Here is a 25,531-nt window from a genome sequence, read left to right as displayed (position 1 = left end):
CTCGTAGTGTGGACGAGTGCGGCGTTAAATCGGTTTAACGCTGCTAAAATCGGTTTAAAGGCGTAGTGTAGACCATGCCAAAGAATCACCATCACCTATTCAAAGCAGAAGTCAGGATACAAGGCCAGATCCTGGTGCTCTTGACAGTATTTCAGACCTTCGTCATGGAATTCAAGGAGACCAGGATTTAGTCGATAATCCTGTTATATGGACGGAAACTGCAGATTAACACTTCTAGGAGTTTCAGAATAAGGATACTGGTGCTCAAGGATTCACAAACTACTGAAATTGTTCCCAGAACAGCATTACTACAGGATGTTTACCTCGAGGAATTTCATACCAGATGTTAGTATAATGAACTCCAACCTTCCTTTTTGGCAGCATATCCTTTCCCATCACCCTCAAAAAGTTTCCAAGTTTCCTGATTCAGCTTTTTCTGCTGACCCTAAAATGCCTTTGCAAGAAATCTCATCTAGTTGCTATATTCATTCACTTTATTTTGAAGGAATTGGTTATCCTTGTAAAAGGCAGAGTCCATTACAAGAGGTTTCAAGGACAGATATAGTCATACACTTTAAGGTCAGAAGGGTCTGCCAGGTCATCCAGTGGAGCTCCTGTCTATCACAGGCCACTAAATACCACCCAGTCACCCCCACACGAAGCCCAGAATTTAGACTAGAATATTACAGCTCTCAGGAGACTAAACTATTGTGTGCCACAGGCAGAAAACAGGAGGGACTGATGTGTACCAGTGCCCAATATTTTCTTCTCCATATTGTGCTGCCTTAAGGAGAAGGACTTAATTCTTTCATCTAGAGCCTTAAGAGTCTTCTGAGGAACATCATGTATATTATGGATCAGATATATGCCTTGTTTGTAGGCCTGCTTAACATCTAGGAGCCTGGCATCTCAAAATTACGGGTTCACTTTTGTGGAAGGAACTCTAGTGGAATTCCCCATATAAGGCTGCAGTCCTTTAGAGCTGAATTTAAAAAAGGAAATCCTTACAAGAGAAGAAGACTTATTTTTTGGCTTTCTGTTAGCAGCAGACCTTTAGCTGTCTTTTCACGGCCATCACAGAAAAAAAAAATTTCACATGAAGTTTAAGAGTATAAAATCTTGAAGGAATGGAAGAGAACTCAGGAGATAATAATTGAACAGCAGCTCATTCACACCTGTCACCAGCAGCTATTTACATTTTATTATCATCACCTGATTCATTTTTTGATGCTGTGAGTGATCTACATTACGGCCCACAGCGGTATCAGTATAATTCTCTAGGAGGCGCTTTCTTCTCTGGGCTACAATGCCGTGCACCAATAGGCTGATTGTGTTTAGATTCCTGTATGATAACCATCACCATGGTATCTAATCCCCTTCTTCATATCTGAGCTTTGCTTCTGGCTAGGACTTGAACCCCAGTGAACTATGTAAAAGACAGCTGTGCTAACCATTACACAACTATCATGCCTTGGACTCAATGCTGACAGTAAAGAACTGAGTTCCTGTGGAAACATATGTGCCCCTTTTTGAGGTGCTAACTCTTAGGTCTGATTTTAAATCACAGTCCCTTCTGCCAGATTGGTGGTTGTGTAGGTGAAAGCTAAAAATCCCATGGCTCTTTAGTCTTTTCTGATATAGTAGGGGAGAATCCCAGTGTCCTGGCGAACTGTCTTTTTGTGAATCAGATTCTAATATCCAGAGCTGAATGTGAGCTATTTCTGAGCATCACTGCTTTACATCATAATTGCACTAGAAAAAACTAATCCAGTACTTTTTACAAACTTAGAAATCCCTCTAGTATAAATGGTAGTTGAAATAAAACCAAATTCTATTCTATAAATTTGATGTTCTCAGTAGAAAACACTTAGAAAGCACTTAGATTCTCCACTACTCCCTGATGTTCTATTTGTTACAAAAATTCCAAACAAATTTTATATAATCCTGCCAACCCTTGTAGCAACTTAGGTGATAGAAGAGAAAATATAGCTGATATTGGTGTGCAAAGAATCTCTGAAGACAAAAATAGTTGAGATCACATAAGATGTTTCCTTAATTAAACATTTATATAGGTATTAAAAATGGAGCTGAGAAAATGGGTTGATAACCTGTTTTCCATCAGCAAGACTTGTGTCAAAAGTACTGCATAGAAAAGGTGAGCTTTGAATGGCAGAGCAGAGGACAAATAAGATACAAGAATAAAGACAATGAGAATCCTCTCGGATGATATCCAAAGACTAGGCAAGGAGAGATCACACAGAAGACTATATCCATCTGAGGGATTTCATAGGAAGAAAAAAAAAGCGAAGTTAGCCAACAGAGAAGCATAGCCCTCCAATCAGCATTTGAACTAGTCACTTTTATAAAGCTCTGAATGTATAAATAAAGGTGTCAGCACCATAAATCCATCTGCTGTCAACACTGAGAACTTTTTAAATTGCTCTAATTAAACATTGAATTATTCATTTTGACAAGAGGCAGCTTTAAAAGACTTTGATTGCTAAATAAAATATAGATTGCCAAATTCAGAGCTGGTGTAACTGATCAGACTTCAGCAGAGTTATGCCACAGATTAATTTGGCCCAGAGTATTTAGCCTAATCCTTTGCATGAATATACTTTGCTTCATGCTGCTAATGAAATGCTCATCTTGCTTAGGAAATTAATGCAATGCACAATTATGAGGCTGGAGTGCAAATGTTATGTTTCCAGATGGGCAAGAGGCACTTGGAACCTAAGAATTAAAGGAGTAGATTGAGGAGGATTTCACTTTCACTCTGTTGAACCCTTGGCTAATGATATATTTCTAACCCTTTCTGCTTGATGATCTCAGAACAGATAAAAAACGTGGAGCATTAGTGTCAGGGTCAGGACATAGGCAGTTGAGCCTAGTGGCAAGTATAGAGCAGGGGGACTGGTCCTCACACCAGCCAGGGTCCAGAACCAGAAGGACAGGAGCCCAGGTCAGGAACAAAGAGTCTGATACCAGGAATCAGGTCAACTCAGGAAGCCAGGAAGTCAGGATCAGAACACTAGCCAGAGCTCAGGAACCATGTGCAAGATACAGAAATCAGGCTCGGTCAGGACCAGGAGATGAGCTAGTAGCAGTGGGGTGAGCAGACCAAAGCAGGACAGAGGCCAATTGTATAAATGGTCTTCCTGTTGCTCATTCTAGCTTAAGTGAGGCAAAGAATCCAAACAGGAGTTTTGGTGTTCCACCAATTGGGATTCAAGGGTGGAGCCACCCATCTGAGCTGGATTTTAAGGATTCCTGGTCCTAGTTGCTGCTCATCAGCTGGAGGACTTGAGTGTGATGACCTTACAGGACCCTTCTAGATTTGGGTTTGAGACCCATGGGTCATGACAATTAGCTATTAGATACATTAGTAAATCAAACCAAAATATGAACCACTTCATCATGAAAATGTAGATAAATTGGAAAATCCATCAGCAAAATATTCAGTAGTGAAATATTTTTGCTTGAAATTGCTTTGGAATAATTGTTGCTAGCACAGACATTACAATAGGACCAAATCCTTGGGATTAGGAAGGCTCCCTAGTCCCCAGAAAGGAGCTCTGTAACAGCCTGAGTGTGGTTAGATCAGCCCAGTGAGGCAGGTCAGGTATCTGTTGGATAGTCAGGTCCCCTGCAAGCCTGAAAAGGGGCAGAAAGCTCATACAGATTAACTCCCTGTTCCCACCACTAGGCCTCCATTGCTTTTGCCCCCTCTTCCCTTTGCTGAGGTTGCAGAAGCTACCCTTGCCTAGAAGCAGAGATAGAGTATATGGTGCCACCTGAAGCAGTATTTAGCCAGAGATCCTCAAACAGCAATGATTTTGGTGGGAGTTGCAGGAAATTGAGGGGGTTGCAGGAAGCTCTGATGCCCCCTACTCCTGACTGGCAGGTAGGATTTTGGGTTAATGGGCCCAGTTCCTGACTGACAGCTCAATTTCTGAGCTGTTGCCTGACTTTGATGCCCACAGATATGAAATTATCTTTGTAATGGCCCCATTTTCCCCTCAAATACATGAATGCAGCTATAGCTGATGTCAATGAGCTCCATGTCAATGCCTCTCCCCCATTATCTGTGGGCAGAATTGGACCCAAAGTATTTTGCCTGAGGAGTGATGACAAGAAGATGATTGTGTAATAGAGTGTCAGAATCCATGAAGCAGCAAGGAAGTTTACATGTATATTCTGGTGTTAGAATCCTACAAACATATGTACAGCTGATGCACTGACCTGTGGTGCCAATCAGAATGGGTTTGTCCTATTAACTCCAACTCAGAGTATAAAAGGGATTGGGGCTCTGTTTGAAGTAGGTTGAATTAGGGTTAAAGGCAGAAAGGGCCTGCAGGAAAAAACTTAGTTATATCCAAGCCCAGGAAAAAGCTTAAGACAAGGTTTTTATTTCGTTGTTGTTAACTTCAATTAACAATAAAGGGAAGCTCTGTAAAGAAGGTGAGTTTAGACCAAGCTCATTGTGGATGTCAGGGGCATGATGGGAATGCCACCTGCTTGCTAAGTGTTATGTGCAAATAAATAGATTTTAAGCACTTAGCATGATTAAAAGAAAAAGTCATTGATCTCATTATGGTTCAGCTGGAAGCCAAAAACAGTTGCATTGATTCTAGTCATGGGGGCCTGACGGGCTAATTTGTCTAGACATTATTATATGGGGTCCTTCCTTTTTCCATGTCCTCTACTTGCAAATCTCATATGATAGAAAATAAATGCTTTTGATATAAAAGCTGAAATATGTTATCATTTTTTGGAAAACAACTCAATAGTTAATTTTGTAAGCTAAAAAACAGACAGCCATCACTTACCTTACAATACATGAATGAGGACCTGTATGGAAACATGAAATAAAGTCCATGTTAATTAAAAATTTATACTGAAGAGTAAATAAGAACTTAAATATAACTTGTCTTAGTGATTTAAAAAATAGTTACCAATTTGGATTTTTGCTTTGAAGTATCCTATAAAAATACATTTCTTAAAGGATTATTTCCTGTGACAGCACTCCTAATGTTGTCTCATCTTATGTTCTTAACATCGACTGCCCTGTCCTCACATGCAACCCACACATGTGCAACCCACACAAAACAGGAATGAAACTGAGGAAACAAAAATAGTGTCAATACTGATACAGGTACTGAAATATACAGTGCTGATAGAAAGCTGAGATTATGTTTCATTTTCTTACTGAATTATTACCATCATAATTCTGTCCTGAATCAAAATCAAGTTAAACAAACCGTGGGTTATAGCAACTTGGTTTCTCATTTTATAAACTTGAATAAATGTGATCATTGTTATGATAATTTTGTTTGTCAGTAAAGTAGCAAGAGAACTTTACTCACTAAACAAAGAAGAATTTTAGTCCATTTTCTCTCCTTCTTACAATAAAAGTGAATCTATGTAGTAGTGTAATGATAGCTAGGGAAACAGATATATTTCACTGCTCATTTTCATATGTATGAGATCTCAGATTTCATGGTAAGCAATTTGGCAAGGCCTACATTTGAAACACTCTACAAATTCAAGTCTTTTCAAAGACGAATTTTAAATAGCAGCATTACATTACACACCCATAGACAATGGCAATATTTTTCTAATTCAATAGCAGGTGTCGGATTCGTTAAGGTTCTGTAATGGTAATTTTTCCCCACAAACCTTGCACATGTATGTCTTTAAAAATTATTAGAAAATGTATTGGTTGTGTTTTTAGAGTTTGGGGTACATATTTATAATCAATAAAATTATAGCTAGCTAGCTAGAAATAGTGGGGGAGGGTGATGAGTGTGGAGAATGAGAGTCAGAGAGAGAGATACACACACATTCCATTGTGACTAGTCTTGAATTTCCTAAACTCTCAATCCTTCCACTGAAGGCAATGGGAGTTTTGGCATTGATGTCATAGAGGGCAGGATTGGGCTCAGGATGCAGGATTGAGGCTTATATATCTTATATTACTATAAGATAAAACAAGTCTGCTGAGAGGTATGCAAGTGAACTTGAACTAGTCTTTCATTTTTCATTATATGCTATTTTTTAGACAACGATTTTTTATTTTTTGTGAATTTTTAAGAGGAACAAAACCAATTACATTGGGGAAAAGCAGTGAAATAAATATGAGAGATGGGCTGGCATAGCAGCATTGGTGCATAACATTTGTATTCTATCTTGGTTAAGAAGATATCATCCTATTAAGGTTCTAGCTTCTATTTGCATTCTGTTTCTAGGCATTGACTAGTGATGAGGGCAGGTGGCTGTCATCTAGGGCTCCTTGGCCATGTCTACACTACCACTTATATCAGAAAAATGTATGTTGCTCAGGGGTGTGAAAAAAACATACCCCTGAGTGACATAAGTTTCGCTGGCATGAGTGGTAGTGTGCACAGTGCTATATTGGTGGGAGAGCTTCTCCTGCCACATAGCTACCAGCGCTCATTGAGGTGGCTTTATTATGTTGATGGGAGAGCTCTCTACAGGAGCGGCTGCACAAGTGATCTTACAGAGGCACAGCTGCATTGCTATAGCTGTGCCACTGTCAGCTCATTAGTGTAGACAGGACCCTAGTTTCTAAGCAAAGTTTTGCCACAGACTTTCTGCCTGACAGTGTAGTTGTAGCCGGCTCTCTCACCAACAGAAGCTGGTCCAAAAAAAGATATAACTTCATTCATCTTGACCTTGTGCAAGACATTCAGGGTTAGATCCACAAAGCTTAGGTGCCTAAACGCCACCTTAGGTCCCTAAATCCAACGTTTATACCGTCAAAAGCCCTGCTCAGCTGCTGCTAAGCACCTAAATTGCCTTAGTCTAAGTATTTGCCAATAAACTCTCCAAAGTGCCAACTTTTCTGCCAGTGTGCAAGCACAAAGCCACCTGACTCCAGATGCCACTGAGCAGCGCAGTGCCTAGCTCACACCTAAGCCCTAAATTAGGCATTCCCCAGCGGGCCCAATCCAAAAGGCATTCTCAGAACCTGGCTAATCAGCACAAAAAATAGGAGTAAGAGATAGTGCTCAACCCAAGAGCCTCGTAACTACAGCACTTACTTAGGATGTGGGAGACCCAGTTCAAATCATGCATTTGACAAAGTGAGTATTCACCCACGAAAGCTCATGCTCCAATACATCTGTTAGTCTATAAGGTGCCACAGGACTCTTTGCTACTTTTACAGATCCAGACTAACATGGCTATCCCTCTGATATCAGTTCAAATCTTCACTCTCCCTGATGTGGAACAGGAATTTTAACCCAAATCTCTTAACTCATACATTAGTGTCCTAACCAGTGTGTTATAGGGTGTTCTGACATGGTGGGATTCTCTCTTGTTGAAGCTGTTCAACTTTGTAATAACTATTTAACTATTAATTGGTGTAGGGACTGGAAGTTGGGTCTCGCAGGTGTGTGCCATACTCACTAGACCAGAGGTGCGCAAATTATGGCCCGTGGGCCACATCCGGCCCACAGGACCCTCCTGCCTGACCCTTGAACTCCTAGCCTGGGAGGCTAGCCCTCAGCCCCTCCCCTGCTGTTCCCCCCCCCCACAGCCTCAGCTCACTGCGCCACCAGTGCAATGCTCTGGATGACAGGGCTGTGAGCTCTTGCCAGGCAGTGCAGCTGCAGAGCCGTAGCCTGACCCAGTGCTCTGTGCTGCGTGGTGGCATGGCTGGCTCCAGCTGGGTGTCACAGCTGCCTGTCCTGGACTCCTGGCACTCTGGGAGGTGTGGCTGTAGTGCCGCCAGCCACCGATGCTCCAGGTAGCACAGTAAGGGGGCTGGGAGCAGGAGGGGATTGGATAGAGGGCAGGGGAGTTCAGGGTGGTGGTCGGGGGACAGGGGTGTGGATAGGGGTCAAAGTGGTCAGAAGGTGGGGAACAGAGGGGCTGAATGTGGGCAGAGGTCCTTGGGGATCAGTCGGGAAGGACATGGGGGGTTGGATGGGGTTCCAGGGGCAGTCAGGCAGAAGGGGTGATTAGATGGGGCAGGTGTCCCGGGGGGGCAGTCAGGAATGAGAGGAGGGGTTGGATAGGGGAGTGGGGGGCAGTCAGGGGTGGAGGGTACAGGGGCAGTCAGGGGACAGGGAGGGATGGATGGGGCAGGGGTCCCGGGGGGGCAGTCAGGAATGAGGAGGGGTTCAATGTGGCAGTTGGGGGTAGTCAGGGGCAGGGATTCCGGAATGAGGTCAGGGGACAGGGAGGGGTGGATGGGGCAGGCGTCCCGGAGGGGCCGTCAGGGGGCAAGAAGTGGGGGGGTGGGATAGGGGGCAGGGGCTGGGCCACAATTGGCTGTTTGGGGAGGCGCAGCCTTCCCTAACTGGCCCTCCATAGAATTTCAGAAATCCGATGTGGCCCTCAGGCCAAAAAGTTTGCCTGCCCCTGCACTAGACTATAGTCATTCTCTCTTTGGCCCAGGGACTACTTAAGTAATGCATATAGCTATAACAGCTTCAACAGGAGAGACTGAGAGTGCCCCACCCTAGAATACTGTATAACTCAGGAAGTTATACAGTAGTGGAAGAAGTGGGTTCAAGAACTTGTTCCCCGGCAGGCAGAGTGGAGATTTGAACCTGCATCTACTACAGCCTGAGTGCTCTGGCTGGGAGAGATAAGGCAGTGGCGGCACTGCCTTAGTTTTGCCTGAGGAAGGGCTGACCTGACCTAGGTGCCTAACTCCAGAAGATGGTTCACAGCTGTACATTCTGAGTAGATGGAGATGCTTCCCTCCAACCCAGAACTAAGTGCCTAACTCTCTGAGGAAGGGAAGGGCTTACACTACAGCAGCCTTCTCTTTGGCATTTCCTATGGGCTAGCTTAGGCAGCTCCCTACTCACCTTGCTGTTTTCTGTGAATCCTGTTGTTAGGCTTCTAAATCTTCCCATGTATTGTATATGGAATTTAAATGCCTAACTTGGAGCTCTGAATTCCACTGAGTGGCAGGGTGCCTAAACCAATAGACATTGCTACATTGTCACATACAGAGTTGACACCTGTCTGGTTTTTCAGAAGTTTGTTCTGTGTTCTGGCCAGAAGTCTTTGAGTCATAATTTCATCTGGAGGCATTTTGTAGCAGTTTGCTTATTGATTTAAAAGTTGTGATGTCATCCTGAGTTTTGCATATATGTTAAGTGGCTATGAATGGCTGAATTATCTTGACATAGTATTGTAGCATTTTCTATGTTCTCAACATTCAGCCATAGAAAAGATAACTAGATTTGCTGAATTAATTTTAGAAAACAACCCAGAGTTTTTATATTTTTAATTAACTCTTCTGGAGATTTTTTGACTATTATTTCTAGGGTAGACAGTGCACCGACCCTAGACATTGCTATAAAAATGTCTCCACTGTGGCTATAATTATGGCTCAAAAGGCTTAAGATGGCTGCTTTTCTGTAACCTGTACTGGGTGATGTATATACTGAAAAACTGTATAAAAATGCACCCCAAGATATGAAATAATCTGTTGCAGCAATGAAATACGAGGTATTTAATATAATATTGTGCATTTTTAAAAATGAAGGATCTGTGTTTCAGGAATTATAAAACACCATTCACATCAGGATGTTGGTTGTAAAAGTCTTTTCTTTCCTTAAAACTGTACTGGTGATGTACTGGCAATTGCTGCTGGTACACTTTACAATATATGCAAAGCAAAGGTATGTAATTGCCTAGACAACAAAGGAATCACTGTACTTTGTGAAAAAATGTATTTTATATATATAAAAAACAGTGATAGTGCTGTGTTCCTGGATGTCACTGGCAAACTTCCCAGTGACTGCAGTCTTGAAATAAAAGAGCGAGTGTGGGAGAGAAGAATAAATATTGAGGAGCTAGAAATCAGACCAAGGCAGCTTTTTCCCTTCAACGCTAAATGGTATGGCTCCACCCAGGGATGGCATTAGACTCACTAAGATCTAGGGCAGAAACTAAGGAGTGGGCTCCCACCCCGCATCCCTTACCTGCTCACACACTGGATTTCTGCAACATTTCTGAAGCTGAAACCCGAATGCCACAGCACAGGGTTGAAGCCCGAGCCCCACCACACCGGGCCCCTTGTGGCTTGGGGCCCTGGGCAATTGCCATGCTTGCGCCTCTGTAATGTTGGCCCTGGCTCCACCCTGCTGTCATTTTCTATCACTCTATTCCTTTCCCTGAAAGGAGTGCTATCTTTACCTTGGTCTAAGGCAGGGATCAGCAACCTTTCGCACTCAGCCCATCAAGGAAGTCCTCTGCTGGGCCAGGCCGGGCCGGTTTGTTAACCTGCAGCGTCCACAGGTTCAGCCGATTGCAGCTCCCACTGGCCACAGTTCGCTGTTCCAGGCCAATGGGGGCTGCGGGAAGCGGCATGGGCCAAGGAATGTGCTCGCTGCCACTTTCCAAAGCCCCCATTGATCTGGAATGGCAAACCACAGCCAGTGGGAGCTGCGATCGGCTGAACTTGCAGACACTGCAGGTAAAGAAACCGTCCCGGCCTACCAGCAGATTTCCCTGATGGGCTGTGTGCCTAAGGCTGCTGATCCCTGGGCTAAGCTAATGATATTACCAGTGTTCTGTTTTGTTAGCCCTCTTGTTTAACATATATGCTAGACTGTTAGGAGAGTTAAATCCTCCAGTGTGGCTCCATACAGGTGCAGTGGATCCAGCCATGTGGCTGCAGTTTCAGGTTTGTAGCCTAACCCTCTTAATGGCCTCACATACCTGGAACAAGAGGGATGACAAGATGGTAACCTGCATGCGTGAGCTCCCAAAGCAGATAAATTATCACCCCTAAATACCTCCTGGATCTTCCAAAAAATGAAGGAACACAGCCACTCAAGTGTGACTTAATCTACTTGGGACCACAGGTGTGTGAATGATACCTTATGGTTAATGGTACATGAAGCTGATGATAGAGCTAAAAGAATGGCACAGACACATGATCTTTATCCACTGTAAGGAGGAGATGGTTAACCAGTGAAACTATGCTATGATTCCTGTATCTTTTCCAGGCCTGAAATCAAAATTACTGAGGTCCAGACTTCAGATTTTGCTAGCATTGTCTTGCTTCCTGTAACCTTCTGAACAATGCTTTTCATAACAAGGAGCTCAGATACAGTACTACCTCTGGTAATTGGAGCTAGTACAAAACTCTGCAATAGATAAAGGGAGTTTTGAAATAAGGTAGTTCTTGTCAAGAGATTGTTTCTCAAGCAGAAGCCTCATACTTGTATCTTTAAGGACAGTTGGCATCCTGCCCTCCCATATTTTCCCCTATTTCTTCCAGTTTCTTCACTGTACATTTTGACAGCACTTTGTGTATAGTCATATTCAGTGTTTGCAATTGATTTGTGCTAACCTGAACTACTTGTGGCCTAGAATGGCTTTTTAAAGAAATCATTGACTTGCAAAATGGGAAGAAGAAACACAGTAATTCTTAGAAATTCAAACCTTTCAAAGCTCTGACACACTTTATATATTGTCAGTTAGAGCCTGATCTTGCAATGAGCTCTGCATGGACTCAGGGGTCCACCCATGCAGATGTAGTGCTTACTGCAGTGTTATTTTCTCCTGGTCCATTTGTGCATCTGTCACACAATAACAGAGGATAGATTAAAAAAAAACAATAGAAAAATATGATTGAAAAGGCACAGAAAAGAGCATGCAAGATTGGGGGCTGATTAGTACCTGAAATTATGTTTTACTAATTTTTTTGAAGTTGATTAGATTTCAAGGTGACTGTCCCCTAAGTTGGAGGATGCTGTAGAACTGCAAGGTATTTCCATCACTACACACAGCCCCAGGCCAGTTAAACGCATCCACCTCTAGGGAGAAGGCCAGGCAGCCAGGGAAGCCAAAGGAAACAGCCAGGATCTCAGGTAAAGATCCAGAGGGGCAGCCGTGTTAGTCTGGATCTGTAAAAAGGAACAGAGTCCTGCGGTACCTCACAGACTAACAGAGGTATTGGGTGAATACCCACTTCGTCAGACGCATGGTAACGATGTTCATGTCCGGCCCAGACAGCACACGCTATGACATCACATGGAGTCGTCATCACGTGTGGGTTCGGCCTGACAATGCCGTCACAGAGAGGCGGAGGTCAAAGCGCAGGGAAGGGCAGAACGCCACAGCCCTACATCACAGCGAGGGACCGTCCCGTCCCGGTTACGGTCCGCCACCATCCCAGCATGCCTCTGCGTCCGGAAGAGCGGCGGGGGCGGGGCCTTTCTGTACCTCGCTCCAGGTTTCTGTGTAGTAGGGAAGGCGGAGCTTGTTGCTGGGGCAGGGGAGTGTAGCGCTGTCGCTGCGGAGCCCGGGACAGCAGGTAAGAGCGGTTGGTCCCCGCACCTGTCGCGCGCTGCAGCCTCCTTAGGCAGGGGCCTTATCCCCAGAGCCGAACGCACCTACGTGCCGGTGAGTCCCTGCCGCGCATTCAGCGTCAGGGAGAGGGCACGGGGGTCTCTGCGGCCCTCCGCGGTGTGACGGGCCGGACGGCTCGTTACCCTCTGCTGCTCCGCCCCCCCCCATCCCAGTCTGCGAGCCCGGTTTGCCGCAGCGTTTGCGGTGGAAGTTCGGCGTGTGTCAGTAGTGGGTGGGGGGGAGGCGGCTCTGCTCCCTCTACGCACTGGGTCAGCGGCCGGGGGCTGCCCTCGGGAGTGCTGGGGATCCTGACTTAGCAGAGGCCAGCCATGACCCTTCGAGTGAATGACAGAGGGCTAAATGCGGGGCCTGGGGTGGGGGCTGGCCCTTCTGCCCACAGCCCAGTATCAGAGGCGGGCCACAGCCGCTGGGGCAGAGGACAACAGTGCGACGTGGGAGGATAGAGGGGTTCTTCCTACTTAGGGATAAACTTGGCCATACCCCCTTAGCCCACATCCCAGCTGCGGGTTGGAAGAGAAAGGAGCACGTTCCTTCTTGCCTGTCCCAGTGTCGGGACTTTGGGGGGTCTCTCCCTCAACTCCAGTGCCTGTCTCTGCTGCTTAGCCCTTCGAAGCTGCAAAAGTAACCCCAGACTGGTCAATTTCACTGCCCCTCTTAAAGAACCCTGTGAGCAGCAAGGGAAACTAACAAGACAGCTTCACTCTGCTCCTTGGCAAACCTCTGATCATCAGCTGAGTCACTGAGTTGTCTAAGGCAGCACTGCCTACACTCACCTTCAGAAAGGGAAGAGGCCCATGTAATTGAAAGATAACTTTTTATAACTATAAGTTATAGAAGCTCTTTTAAAAATGAAAGCTTGTGCTCTAGAAATGCATGATTCCCATAGTTGACAGATAACACTTCCTGCTTGCAAAGGGTAAATGAGTGAGTGGATTTTCCAAGCACTCCTTAATTAAATTGCATATTTTGAGTTATTTATGTAGAATATAACCCCAAACTTTTTCTAACATTTTCAGTCTGGACTTTTTGTTTTTAGAGGATATGTGAATAATTATCCTGTAAGAAATCTTTTCCTCATTTTGTGCCTCTTGAATAGGTAACTCAACAGCATTCAGAAAAGTGACTCATGTTGCAGACCTGGTATGAGTGAAGGCCAAGATTATTCCGCTGAGGCAATCTTAAAAATAAACTATCTTGTTCTAAAACTTCCCTTTATTCTCCATCTTCAGATATAGTATATAGCTCTTTCAAGCAATGCTGCCTATAGCAGTGGTCCTCAAACATTTTTTGTTGCTCCCTGCTTACTCGTAATGGAATCTGTGCACCCCCAAACTCTGACAGGAGCTGCAGTCAGGAGCCGGGGGGCAGAGGCCTGGGCTGGAGTGACACTGGGAGCAGAGTGGGGCTGGGGGGTGCTCCCTTTTCTCCTCCCTCAAATGTTCCTCTGTGCCCCACAGTTTGGGGACCACTGGCCAATAGAATAACAGTCATATTTGGCCCATGAGGCCACTAATTTTAATGTTTTAAATAATGAGTATATTTTGTTTGTATTCTGGGAAGAGTATTTGAGTGGGCTTCAGCCTTAATGTTAGTTACAACTCCATATCAACCTTGTGCTATAAATCAGTGGCTCTCAACTTGGGTATGTATACCCTTGGGGGTATGCAGAGGTCTTCCAGGGAGTGCGTCAACTCACCTTGATATTTGCCTAGGTTTACAACAAGCTATATAAAAACCCTAACCAAGTCAGTACAAACTAAAATTTCATACAGACAATGACTTGTTTATACTGTACCATATACTGTACTCTGAAATGTAAGTACAATATTTATATTCCAATTGATTTATTTTATAACTATATGTTAAAAATGAGAAAGTAAGCAATTTTTATGTCTGATTTTATAAGTAATTAGTTTTTAAGTGAGGTATAACTTTGGGGATATACAAGACAAATCAGATGCCTGAAAGGGGTACAGTAGTCTGGAAAGGTTGAGAGCCCTTGTGTAAATAGGTCAATGGCATTATCTAGTTTAATAAGCTTGGTTTTCAAGGAGCAGAGAAGTAAGTATTGATAAAGAAGGAAAAAAGTCTGTGGGAAAAAAGATGATGATGTTGAAGTTTTAGAGATGTGGGATTTCATGGAGGGTTCATGCCACAGCTCTAGAGTAGAAGGAAAAAAACCCAACCCTACTTCCTGAAAGTCTTCACCATTGGACAGTGTTATGAGTTGTGACTAGCCAAACCTAGCATTACAATAAGAATATAATCTGCAAAAATTACTATAAGGGAAGCAGGTTAATCAGTGCATATCTGGTCAAGACTGCAAGTGATCAGAAGTTATCATCTTTTGATTACTCAGTTGTCTATGTAAAATGAACTGGTGATGGAAGTTCAGCATCATAACTAACATCTTTTATCAGAAAGGATGAGTGACAAAACCTGGAGATGGTCATTCTGTAACAAGGGCACATAGGGTGGGGAAAAAAATTAGCTTGTCTCTGTCAATGCTGCACTAATTTTAATGGATAGGCCTTTGGTCCACAGTACTGCCAAGGTAGTAGTAATTCCCTTTTAAGAAAGTTGGCTAAACCTTATATTCAGTAACTTTTTTTGTTTCTTTCATTTTCCTTTCAAACTATTTAGGGATATGTACATTTTGCCTTTTATATTAGGGTAGTTTGTCAACATTAATATAATGAGGACTCTGGGTACTGTGTTCATTAGAATTGTTTTGTATTGTGCCAGGTGCTATATACACATAGGAATACACAGTCCTATTTCAAAGAGATTGCAACCCCCAATGCCACCACTAAATACCACTATATTACATAATCATTTTGGGGGTGTCCCTCAGCACAGAATGGGAACTTCTGTAACACTTCTGTTCTGACTTAATCTAGATGAGATGATACTGTGCTGGCTTAATTTTGGGTAATTTGTGCTTTAACTAAGAATAAAACTAGATTCCTACTTTCCTTGTGCTTGGAAACCCTGTTTGTTAAACTGGATAATGCCATTGATCTATTTACGGTATAAGATTGTTATGGAATTGTAACTAACATTAAGACTGACACCCACTGAAATACTCTCTCCAGAATACAAACTAAATATACACATTTAAAACTAAAAAGTGACTTTGTAAAAAACATGATGTGGGTTTCCATCTCTATTGTGTTTCAGTCAGAGTAGAGTGCTTTAAATCAGTGCTTAAACCATTATTTAAATATCTTGATTTAAAAAAAAAACCTCACACACATAAGTTGAATTTTTTTTGCAATTGTGCCTTTAGTTTAAAATTTATAATGCCTCCTGTTTTTTATGACCAAACACTACTGGTAAGGTATCTTATTTGAATTTTACAGAACTGCTATAGGTGGAAAACAAAATATTGAAAATTAAGGTCCTGATTCTGCAAATACTTTACTTGTGTGACTAGTCCCACTGATTTCAGTGGGATTACTCATGCTTGTGAATAAGTGTTTGCAGCAGCAGGTGCAAAAATTGTATTTTTATTTCAGACTTTTCTTAGTGGCATAAAATGTTTAATACTTGAAAATGAAATTGCCTTAGTGTTAATAATAACAAGTTAGTTAGACTTGCAACAAAATTGTTCTGAACTTTTTTTTTGTACATACAGGCCAAAATCCTAAGATTGGGACTTTCTCAGCACTCTAGCGGCTTAAAAGCAGAAGTGCCATTGATTTCAAACTGCAAACCCTGATGGAGTATAGCCTGGTTGGAGACTTTGAGCTTTCTTGACTTGTGGATATTCTATATATTAGAAGGCAGTACATAAAGACCAGGCTATTTGCTTATCAGTTTTGTGTTTGAGTTTGTATTCTCTCAGTAAAGATGTTAATCAAACTCTGAATGTGCCATTTTCAGCACAGATGGGCATTTTTAAGTGTGACAATTCATAGAAAAGAATCTGTGTAAAATCTGAAATTACACTAACAACTAGGAAACTTAAGACACAAGCAAACATTTATTTTGGCAACTTGATTGTTTAAAAATATTATTACGTTTAAAAATCAATTTTTAAAATAATAATCTTTATCTATCCTCAAAGCTTCCACATTAGATGTACTCTGTGTACAAGTAAAAAAGCTGTGAGAAACCGCCAACCCTATAAACTCAGCCTAAGATCTGAAAGTGATTATTTCCTTCTTGCATGTTACCAGCTGTTAAAAAAGTTGGGGCTAAATTATGGTGTCATACAGTTGTGTAAACCCATAGTTTTTTATTGAGGTTGTTCACCATAATAAGTGTGCTCTGCAGTTAGTATTTGGTAAATACTTTGGTTGATGCACAAGAAGGAATAGAATGCAGCTCAGTCTCATAGCTGTGTTGGCTCTTGCTGGGATAGTGGCACCAAAATAAATTTGATCGGTAAAGTAGGCATATGTGGTACTGAATATTCACAGGAAGCAGATCTGATGAGTAAGAAGTTACTTTTATATAGTCACAGTTTGGAGTAGAACCAAACTTTAAAGCCTTGGAAAAGTAAAATCTAATGGATGTCATTGACTATCTGATTTTCCTACACAATATGTCCCATTTAGGCGTTTTTGCAATATAAATGATATTTTAATATGGAAAAGTGGTTGAGTGTTTAGTTTTGTGCTGCTTTATTACATCTTACTACACATTCACAAACTAGTTGTTTTACAGCAACTGATAGCTATGCTGTCAAGATGAGATAGTCACTGACACAAGCTTTCTTTTTCCCCTCAAAATGTTGAAACTGCTATTATATACTGTAATATATAGGTTTTTTTAAAAAAGATTAATGTGACTGTGTCGCACACCCAGCCTGCCTTTAGACTTGCTTTTTGAAAAGGAGCAGGTAAAATAAAAATGAGGTTGTTTTTGTAGAGGAAAGAACAATCAAATCCTTGCAGACAGACTTGTAAGTATGCAGTCATCTCATTTGCAATCATAAACAGTCATTAGAATTAAGGCTACGATTTTGTCATTTAAGCTCTCTAGTGTAGCCATGACCTAGCTAGTGGAGATGCAGGTTGTACCAGCAACAGCACTCTTTGGCGGGTATAACTTACACCAGTTCCTTAAGCAAAATAAGCTATACTGGCCTTTTTGCTTATAAAACTGTTTCTACGCTGGCAAAAACCCTAGTACAGATATGTTGGTTAGGAGTGTGATTTCCATCCCTCTTCCTGCCCCACGTCTCAGATGCCTAATAAATATAGCTACACCACCAAATCTTTGAAGTGTAGACCATGTCTTAATGTTAGTGGGGAGTGGCAGAGATGCTTCAGAGAACAAGGGTTTGTGTCAATGAGCTCTGCTATTCCTGATTTTTTTGGTCTGTTTTACCACGAGTGTGGCTACTGCAGTCCAGGCTCCTTTGGAGAGGCAGATTGCCTATTAGTGTGGTTACAAAATTAAAACACTACTTAGGCATTGACAAAACAGAATATCTTTTTCTGGGCACAACAGTTTTATGCAGTCTTATCAGATTACTGATGAGAGGTGCAAAAACTAACAAGGTAGACTTCGTTCAGCTTTTCCTCTGGAAACCTGGATGTAAATTCTGTTTTAGGTTAGAGAGAATGTACATCTAGGTTCATACTCTTTTCTGGGTTGTCAGGCTCACAACACCTTCCTCTCTCCTGCTCCAACAATGATTTTGCTTAATTGGCAGTTTGAGAGAAATCTAGGACAAGAATATTAGGTGATATTTCATGTGAGCATTAACCTGCCTTGACAGGATTAAGTGGAAAGAAGTTCCAGAACTGTCTTACCCAATCTAGTGTTGTTAGTCTCTCAGTTTTTAATTTTTTTCCTTATAGTCACTCAAAAGTTAAAAATAATTCTGTACTTTCTTGCAACTTGACTGCAGTGTCTAGTGCATCAGCACAATCCAGAGAGTAGTACAGCCATATATATAATAGAACAGACTCTGGTGGACTGCCACTGTATGATATTTTCTGTGTCTTCTTTTGAAAACTTGTGCCTTAGAGTATATGCTAATATAGCAGAGTGAAATATGGACTAAAATGCAAAAAATCAGTTTCAAAGACACCTTTCATGTAGCAGTTTTTGGCTTTACAGAGGCTTACAAAAATTTTTTGTAGCACCTGGCCCGTTAAGGCTGTCTTCTCACTAGAGATTTTTTCCATAATAACACATTGAAACAGCTTGGGCTGTGACAAACAGAATTCAGCTTTTCTGGATTAAGCTTTCATTGTATACAACTGTGCCATGCTTTAAAGGGAAAAAAACTGAAATAAAACTCAGTGACTGAAAATTAATTCTTTCCTTTTCAAACTCAGTCTAAACCAGATTCTAAATTCAAAAATTCAAGCCCTGATTCAAGAAATTCAAGACATAATTTGACGTCAATATGCAATACAAGGTTTTAGTTTTTATTATATTGTGTATTGTGTTAACAATTCATAATGGCTATATTTTATGGAAAATTTACAAATATATTTTCAAATAATCCACTACAAAAGGAAATTGATTTTGCAAACCGAACAGCTGTGTGGGTGATATTTTTCAGCTATGGTCTTGGTGAGCCTTCTAATCTTCAGCATATATGTGAGCTTCAGCTATCTTCATTTATTTTTAAAATTCTGTGTGTAGATGTTACTTGAACAGACTTGAGTTTTCTTCCCCAAATTATATGTGGCAGCCTTCGGTATGGCTAATATCCAGTACTGAGAAACTAAGGCCTTGGCTACATTGGCGCTTTACAGCGCTGCAACTTTCTGGCTCAGGGGTGTGAAAAAAACACACCCCTGAGCGCTGCAAGATACAGCACTGTAAAGCACCAGTGTAAACAGTGCTGCAGCATTGGGAGCGCGGCTCCCAGCGCTGCAGTCTAAACCCCATGAGGATGTGGAGTGCGCGCAGCGCTGGGACCACACTTGCACTTCGAAGTGCTGCCGCGGCAGCGCTTTGAAGATTCAAGTGTAGCCATACCCTTAGATACTTTAAAAAAAAATACACCTACCCAGCAAAAGATAAGCCATGTACAAGTTGCAAGTATCAGAGGGGAGCTGTGTTAGTCTGTATCCACAAAAACAATGAGGAGTCTGGTGTCATCTTAAAGACTAACAGATTTATTTGGGCATAAACTTTTGTGGGTAAAAACCCCCACTTCTGAAGAAAGTTTATGCCCACGAAAGCTTATGCCCAAATAAATCTGTTTGTCTTTAAGGTGCCACCAGACTCGTTATTATTTTCATGTACAAATTCTGAAATAGTTTAAAAAGCAAATTGTTTACTCAAGCACATACATCATATGAGGCCTTATGCCCTATATGGGGATTTTAGCTTTGGTTCATCCCAATCCTAATATTTTCTATGCATTTTGGTATAAAATTAAATTTAATCTTAACACTTGCACAATTTTAAATGTGCTACAGATTTCTGTATTTTCTCATACTCATAGACTTAGAGGCTCGAAGGGACCATTATGATCCATCTGAGCTTTTACATGTTGCAGGCCACAGAACCTCACCCACCCACTCTTGTAGCAGACTCATAACCTCTGGCCGAGTTCCTGAAGTCCTCAAATCTTCATTTAAAGAAGTTCAAGTTACAGAGAATCCACCATTTACTCTAGTTCAAGCCTGAAAATGTCCCGGGCCCCAGGCTTCAGAGGAAGGTGAAAAAATCCCCAGTGTCTCTGCCGATCTGATCCAGGGGAAAATCCTTTCCTGACCCCAAATAGGGCAGTCAGTTATACCCTGAGCATGTGGGCAAGACCTGCCAACCAAATACCTGGGAAAGAATTCTCAGTAGTAAGTCAGAGACCTTCCTCTTTAGTGTCCCATCTTCAGCAGCTGGAGATAATTTGCTAATAGCAATCATGAATGGGCCATATGCCATTCTAGGGAGCCTCATCATACCATCCCCTCCATAAACTTATCAAGATAAGTTTTAAAACAAGTTATGTTTTTTGCCCCCTCGGCGTCCCTTGGAAGGCTGTTCCAGAATTTTCCTTCTCTGATGTCTAGAAACCTTCACATAATTTTGAGCCTAAACTTATTTATGGCCAGTTTATATCCATTTGTTCCTGCACCAACCTTAGCCCTTACCTTAAATAACTCCTCTCTCTCCCTGGTGTTGTTCCTCTGATGTATTTATAGAGATCCATCATATCACTCACCCCCGATCCTTAGTTTTGTTAGACTAGACAAGCCTAGCTCCTTAAGTCTCCTCTCATAAGGTCCTCTGATCATCCTAATAGCCCTTTTCTGCCCTTATTACAGTTTTAACTAGAATTCCACACAGTATTCCAGATGAGGTCTCACCAGTGAGGCCCTGTATAATGTTAATAACACTTCCCTATTTCTACTGGAAATACCTTATCTGATGCTTCCTAGGATTGCAGTAGCTTTATTCACAACTGCATCGCATTGGTGACAATTGGTCATCCAGTGGTTGACCAATACACCCAGATCTTTTGCCTCGTCTGCTGCTTCCAACTGATATGTCCCCCACTTTTGGCAAAAAATCTTTGTTAGACTAAGTGCATGACTTTGCAGTATTGATTTTTGTCCTATTTTTTTTTTTACTTCAGTTCTCAAGGTTGCTCAGATCTTCTTGTATGATATTCTGCTGCTCCTCCTCATATTGGCAATATTTCCCAACTTTGTGTCATGTGCAAATTTTATTAGCTCACATATATTCTTTGTGCCATAGTCATTAATGAAAATGTTAAATATGATTAGTCCCAAGATGGATCCTTGAGAAACTGCACTAGTAACCTCCCTCCACTCTTATAATTCACCTTTCAGCATGATCTATTGTAGTCTCCCCTTTAACCAGTTCCTTACCTACCTTTTGATTCTTTTTAATTCCCATCTTCTTCAATTTAACTGATTTCACATGTGGAACTGTATCAGATGCTTTGCTGAAACCCAGGTAGATTAGATTTATTGCATTTCCTTCATCAAGAGGTTATCTTCTCAAAGAAAGAGATCAGGTTGATCTGGCATGATCTACGTTTTGTAAAACCATGTTCTATCTTATCCTAATTACCATTTACCTCTATATCCTTAACTACTCTCTCTTTCAAAATTCGTTCTAAGACCTTGCATAAAATTGAGGTCAAACTACAGGTCTGTAGTTCCCTGGATCATTTTTTTCCCCTTTCTTAAATATGGGTATTACTTGAAATTCTACAGTCATAGGATATAACCCCCGGGTTTACAGATTCATTAAAAATCCTTGCTATTGGGCATGCAATTTCATGTGCCAGTTCCCTTAATGTTCTTGGATGGAGAACATCTGGGTCCCCCAGTTCGTTCCATTAAGCTGTTTGAGTTCAGCTTCCACCTCAGATGTGGTAATTTCTACTTTCATATCCTTGTTCCTATTAGCTACCCTGCCACTATCTCAAGCATCTCAGTGCCCTTATTAAAAACTGAGGCAAAGTATTTGTTTAGGTGTTGAGTCATACCTATATTATATCTACTCTCCATCCCATCCTCAGTGCTTAGTGGTCCCACTTCTTCTTTCCTTGTTTTCTTTGTATTTGTGTGGATAAAGAACCTTTTACTGTTGGTTTTAATTTCCTTTGCAATGGCCAACTCTGCTTGGCTTTTGACAGTTTTCACTTTCCCCCTACATTTACTGACCTCCAACTGAGGCGGGGAGTGGTGCCTCTCCCTACCCTGATATGACGCGGTCTCACATATAACACGGTGAAATTTTTTTTGACTCCTGAGGGCCATGTTCTATTGGGGTAGAGGTGTAGTTGAAACTGAATTAACTCATAATCACTCAAACCAAGCTGTCTACTACAACCAGTTCTTCTAGGATGTCTTTGCTGCTTACCAATACTAAATCTAAAATGGTATCACCTCTTGTTGGTTCAGTGACTATTTGGTGAAGAAATCTGTTGGCTATCACATCCAGCAATATCTGGGCTCTACCATTATTAGTAGCACTTGTCCTTCACTCTATTTCTAGGAGATTGAAGTCTACCATAATCACAAAATTCCCAACAGTATTATTTAATTAAAAATATTATTGATCATGTGGGTCTATCGGAGACCCCAACCACTATCCTAGTAGAGTGTCTGTTAGTTTTCTTCCCCAAACAGATTTTTGACCCAAACAGATTGTTTTATCCATTCCATCACTTGTAATTTCTTGAGAGTCTACTTCATTTTTAATCTACAATGCTGCTTCATCACCTTTACCTTTTATTTCTGCCTTTCCTGAACACCATTTATCTTTCAACACTTGTATTCCAGTCATGACTACTATCCCCCCCTGTTTCTGTTATCCCTAAAATATCTGGTTCTCTCTTATATTTTTTTACCAGGGCCCCCTGAATTTGTGTAGAAACATCTTAGCTGTTTCTGTTTTGATCTCAGCCAGATTCCTTGTCCAATTAGCTGTAGTCATTTTATTGCTAGTATCGCCTACCTGACTATTACTATCAGTGGTATTGGCACTATCTTTCCTCTTGACCATTCTCCTACCCTCTGTTGTTCCTTTCTCCATTGCTGTGTCCTCCCACTTGATTTTCTTCTTGCTCCACAGTAGAATCAGGCATGGTGGTTATATGAGCATCTCCCAACTGTCTCCCCCAAATTCCTAGTTTAAAGATTTTAATTAGTTGGGCCAACTTCCATCGCAGAAGACTGCTTTCCTCCCTATTCAGGTGGCATCCATCACATAAGAACAGTCCTCTGTGAATATCTGCCAGTAGTCGAATACCACAAAACTGCTCCCTATAGCACCATTGCCTGAGCCATATGTTGATCAACATATTTTTGTCTTGTCTTCACTTTTCTCCTCGGGGAGAGGTAGAATCCCAGTGACGATCACCTGTACCTCCATTTCTTTAAGCATCTTCCTCAGCCTAGTCTTCCTTGGCGATGCATCCCATAAGAATCTAGTAATATCATTGTCCTTCATGTGGGAAGCAGTCTGTGGATTTTTTCCAGCTTCCATTAGGGTCCTCTTCAGCTTCGGGTCCACATACTGTATCTTTGCTCCTGGCAAACAGTACGTCCTTCTGTTCTCCGGATAAGCTCTGGTAACAGGCCTGTATGTTCTTAGTAGGGAGGTCTGTCATGTAGAGCTGCTTCTTCCAGTGTTGGTACAATTCTCTGGCCTTCCCCCTTCTGTTCTTTCTGGCTGCAAGTCATTGTCTTCTGTTCTCACTTGCAATCTTCAGTGAGTCGTCATCCTCTGGCTATCTCTATTGTGTCTTCCCCTCTTCTTGTAGGACTAGCACTCTTTTTTTTTTTTTTCTTTTCTTCTCTCCCATCTTCTGTTACTACTTGCCTCTCCCCTTCTTTTTCCAAATCAGCAAACCTGTTCCTCAGTTCTTTCTTCTTCACTAGTTGGTCTGTTCCTCTGCCTTTGTTCTCATAGTCACATGCTTCCACTGTTCACTTTCTGAATCCAGAAGTTTACCCTCACAGTTCTCTGGTCCAGCAAGCATCTGCAAGTCTTGAGGCTTCCCTTCAGGCTCCTCCTTTCCTTTCCTCTATCCACTCAAATCCCCTTCAAAACTCAGCTGTAGTTTCTAACTGCATCTCCAAACCTCAGATCTTCTCTTGCATCAGACCTATCAGATGTCACTTAATACAAATGAATCGCTTTTTAGGTACCCTCTCCAGAATCATGTACATACCACAGCTTTTATACCCAGTCATCTTCATTGTCTCTTTCATTCCTCAGGTGTCTACTGTTCTTACCTCCTGCTGCTGTCCTAGTCTTCCCTCTTAAGTTCCTGTCAAGAAGGAAACTCTCACTCCTTTTCTCTTTCCCCTCCCCCCCCCGCCCCTTCAGTTCTATTTTCTAACTTTAGTGCTGCTGCATAGTAACTGCATTGTGGAATTCTTCATTCCCCTGCCCACCACTGCAGCTAGCTGCCCCTGCTTTTGCTACTCCAACTAAAAAGAACTCCAACACATGTAAGCACACGTGTTTTCTGCTCCATTCCCTTTTGTGTTGCAGGATGGAATTACCCTAATGGGGTTGCTGAGGATTCCCCTTGTGTTGGAAGAACAACTGTTCTCTAGGCCACTTGTTACTGCTTCTCCTCACCCCACTGTGTAATGAGTGTGTTGGGGTTGTTGCTGGAGCACTCTTCTGCTCTGGTCATCTGTGATTGGTATGATTTCCCAGGGTTCTAACTTGTGCTGAGAGAGAACCAATCCAGACACTGGCTTCCTCAAGATGGGGGTGAGGGACTAGAGATTGTAAAGTCAATTATACTTACCCCTTCTTAGATACACCAAGTAGAGTTTAGGCATACCTGATGATTTGTACTTTTATCTTGATTCTGTTTAATAAGCAGTGATAAGGAATAGAGACTTTATTTTTTTCACATGGAAGTTTCGATTCTTAAGCCCTAGAATAGAACAACTAAAAAATGCTGCAATTATGCAGCAAGTGACTTGGCTGCATGACCATATTACACAGGAGAGACTGAGAATATGCATATAATTAGACTAACCTACCTTTTGTGCTTATATTGCCCTCATCACCAGAGTATTTGAGCTCACAATCTTTAGTCTGCATCTTCACATCTCCCTGGTGAGCAACTAAGTGACTTGCTCAAGGTCACACAAGGGAGTCTGGTAGAGCAGGAAATCGAACTCACATCTCCTGAGTCCCATACTAGTGGCATTGGACCATCTTTCCTTAAATAATACTGCATAAAAAGGGTCTTGAACCATGAAACCTTAGATTAAACCTTAGATTAAAAGTCAGATGCTGTACCAACTCAGTTATCTGGACTCATAACCAGGACTGGTAAAACCTAACCAAGGAGAGGTTCTGTTCTTCAGTCATCCAATATGCTCTGATCCTAATTCAGCAGGTCTTATCAGATGGATCACTATGTGGCAATGGATCTTGATCAGTATTGCAAAGCTTATAATATGCTGTAACTGAGAAACCAATATCTTATATTGCAAATATGGGGCGAGGAACATGTTTGCCAGGAATTCCAAACCACAATACTACTTGTATGTGTAAAATCCTCTTTATTGCCTCTCTTTCTCCTTTAGTCTTAGTTTTCTTATTACACTTTTTATGTATTTGTCCAGTTTTTCTGTCCAAATAACTTCGCTATATTTTCATTTTATATCAGTCTCATGGTTCAAAGCACCCCCTTAAATTGTTGAGTATTCTGTTGTCCTATCTTAATGCATATTAAAAA

At 41.8% G+C, this 25,531-nt stretch overlaps 1 protein-coding gene across 3 annotated transcripts in view; it reads left to right on the top strand.

Moving 5' to 3' along the window:
* Positions 1–12,215: 12,215 nt before the first annotated feature.
* The window catches only part of MICU1 (mitochondrial calcium uptake 1), a 231,194-nt gene continuing 217,878 nt past the window's right edge, over positions 12,216–25,531 (top strand). The window contains exons 1-2 of one of the 3 annotated variants that reach the window (XM_050959516.1): positions 12,259–12,310; positions 16,004–16,101. The gene's annotated coding sequence lies outside the window, so the exon portion shown is untranslated. Of the gene's footprint in view, positions 12,400–16,003; positions 16,102–25,531 lie in introns of all 3 variants that reach the window. The other 2 variants (XM_050959515.1, XM_050959519.1) reach the window with 2 other exon arrangements.

The sequence above is a fragment of the Gopherus flavomarginatus genome, chromosome 6 (assembly GCF_025201925.1).
Source record: "Gopherus flavomarginatus isolate rGopFla2 chromosome 6, rGopFla2.mat.asm, whole genome shotgun sequence".
NCBI classification, from domain to species: domain Eukaryota; kingdom Metazoa; phylum Chordata; order Testudines; family Testudinidae; genus Gopherus; species Gopherus flavomarginatus.
The sequence above is the reverse complement of the archived record's forward strand: the minus strand, read 5'-3'. Positions and strand labels throughout refer to the sequence as shown.